At 30.8% G+C, this 2,473-nt stretch overlaps 1 long non-coding RNA gene across 1 annotated transcript in view; it reads left to right on the top strand.

Moving 5' to 3' along the window:
- Positions 2,375 to 2,473, top strand: part of LOC108663389 — a 4,223-nt gene continuing 4,124 nt past the window's right edge. Inside the window, exon 1 of the long non-coding RNA XR_001929369.1 lies at positions 2,375 to 2,415. This is a non-coding gene — a long non-coding RNA (uncharacterized LOC108663389). The remainder of the gene's footprint in view (positions 2,416 to 2,473) is intronic.

Raw genomic sequence — 2,473 nt, 5'->3', positions numbered from 1 at the left:
TCTCTCTTTTACTCTTTCACTCACCATTATTCCCCTTTCATCTTTATTCCTCCGTACCCATTACCCATATTTATTTTCAACACTTTTGCTCAAGATTTCCACTAAGTTTCAAGTTTCTTTTATTTATTTATTTTTATTATTTTATTATTTTCTTTTTATTTTTTATTTTTAAGAAATATTGTTAACTTGTTTCACATTATTTATTTTGTTGAGAAATTGTGTTTGGTGTTGATGATTTTTAAGCCATTGTGCTTAATTATTTTTTACTATGGTAGATTTTTTAGATTTGAGCTCTATAATTCTAAGGTAACTTGAAATTGGGACTACGAAAAAATTGAGAATGGCACCCAACCGAGTAAGACAAAATTCCAATGGTTCGTTTGATAAGATCCAATGCAATCAACATATGGACCACATGTTTCAAACCTATGATGCATTTATGGGAATGGACATGTCTACTCTTCCACTGTCACCTAATCCCCCTAAGGGTGCCAATGAGGCAGAGGACAATGATGCAGAGGATGATGGTGACGAGGAGGAGGATTAGAGCTTCTCCAAATTCATCCAACAATCAGGAAAGTATTATTTACCTTTCCTTTATTTTTTCTAATATTAAGGACAATGTTTAGTTTAAATTTGGGGGGGTGAATTTATTTTTCTGGTGGTAAATATTCTGTGGAAGTTTTAGATTTATTTTTATTTACATGAGTATTTAGATTTATAAATAATTTAGGGTTAGTTGATAAATGAATTTATTACTTGTTCAAATTTTAGGAATCTAGAGTAAAGTTGTGCCATTATTCGATGATTTCCTTATCCAATAATGATAACTAGTTGTCTTGAATTCTAGCTTTTGGTGAATAAAGTTTTTGTTTGGATTCATCTTAAATTCTTTTGTTAAGTATCATTGTTAAAATGTGATTCCACAATTTTGAGCACTTTATCTTTTGCTTTGAATTGTTGTGAATATCTAGAGAAAGTTTATATTGATTTGAATTTTAGATTATGTAATGAATTCTAGAATTTACTTGATTCTGTCTCAAGGTAAAATCTTAGGCAATACTTAGTTAGGGAGATGATTTAGGTAATCTTTGGATAGTTTGAGCCTAAAAAGCCAACCTTGTTAAATTTTTATTCCTGGTATACCCCGTTGAGCCTAATTTCCCGTTTCTTTGTTTAACTACATAATAATTGACCTAATCTTAAAATAAAATTTCGATTTTGCAATCCTCACTCCTAAGCATGTATATTGTTTTAGGAAATATAGATTGAGCTAAATGTTGAAAAAAGTGAAAAGGTGATGTTGATGTGAAAATAAAAAAAGAAAAAAAGTTCAAAATATTAAAAGCCACCCCACTACCTACAACATAAAAAAAAAAAAGTTTGGGGGTGTGAAATTGTGAAATTGTAAGTTAGAAAAAAATGTGAACAAAAGAAAAATTCAAATGTGGAAGAAAAGGGTGTGTGTGGAGAAGCAAAATAAAGCTCTATATATAAGTCCTCGAATAATTATGTGCTTTGGGTGATTTGAGCCACATTATATTCTTTATCCTACCCAAACCCTAGCCATACATTACAAGCTTTATAAAGTCTTATTGATCCCTAGCTTGATGTTAGTCTATATTAGTAGAGAGAGAGATGAAAAGTAAACTTGTCAAACCCTGTTCTATAAAATAATTACGACGTCATTTACATGCTCAATAGAATGTTTGCATATTTAGGAAGTTCAAGAAATCGTTAAAAGACGATATTGCCCCTAATGGTACCATTAAGTCGATTAAGCCTCAAACTAGTTCAAATAGGAATTTTAAGGTGAAATTAAGAGTTTCACAATCCAGGAATGATTTAAAATAGTGATTTGGAGTTCGAGGATCAATTTGGAGTCAAACCGAAATTTTCACTATCTAGGGGTAAAATGGTCATTTGCTACCTGGGGATAAAATGAAAATTTTACAAAAGCTTTTTTTGACCCCATTTGACTTATTGGAGTATGATTTGAGTAATTGAAGTATGATTTGAGGTTTATAAGTGAAAAATTTTAATTTCGGTATAATTTGGAGTATAGGAATGAAATGGTAATTTTGCCACCTCGAGGGCAAATCGGTAAATTTTGACCCTAATATTTGTCCAGACCAAGGGATTTTATTCATCATGGAAATGGATAAACATAAGAAATGTGTGGTAGAGAATTTAAGAATTAAAAATCAAATATTTAAAATTTAGACCAATGGAAACATGCCATGTGTCAAGCTTAGGATATTTTATTATTTAACTTAAAAATCAGCATAAATCAACCCATTATCTCTCCAAATATTCAGCCAAGCAAGGAAGAGAGGGAAAGAAAGGAAGAACAAACCCTAGGTGAAGAATTTCAAGAGAAAAGTGTGGGAAATTCAAGGAAACAAGTGACAAAAGGTAAAATTTCTTGATTTTGACTTGTGATCTACCTTTCCCATGCATTTCTCCTTATTTT

Source organism: Theobroma cacao, chromosome 9 (assembly GCF_000208745.1).
Source record: "Theobroma cacao cultivar B97-61/B2 chromosome 9, Criollo_cocoa_genome_V2, whole genome shotgun sequence".
NCBI lineage: Eukaryota > Viridiplantae > Streptophyta > Magnoliopsida > Malvales > Malvaceae > Theobroma > Theobroma cacao.
This window is presented reverse-complemented; position numbering and strand designations above follow the sequence as displayed.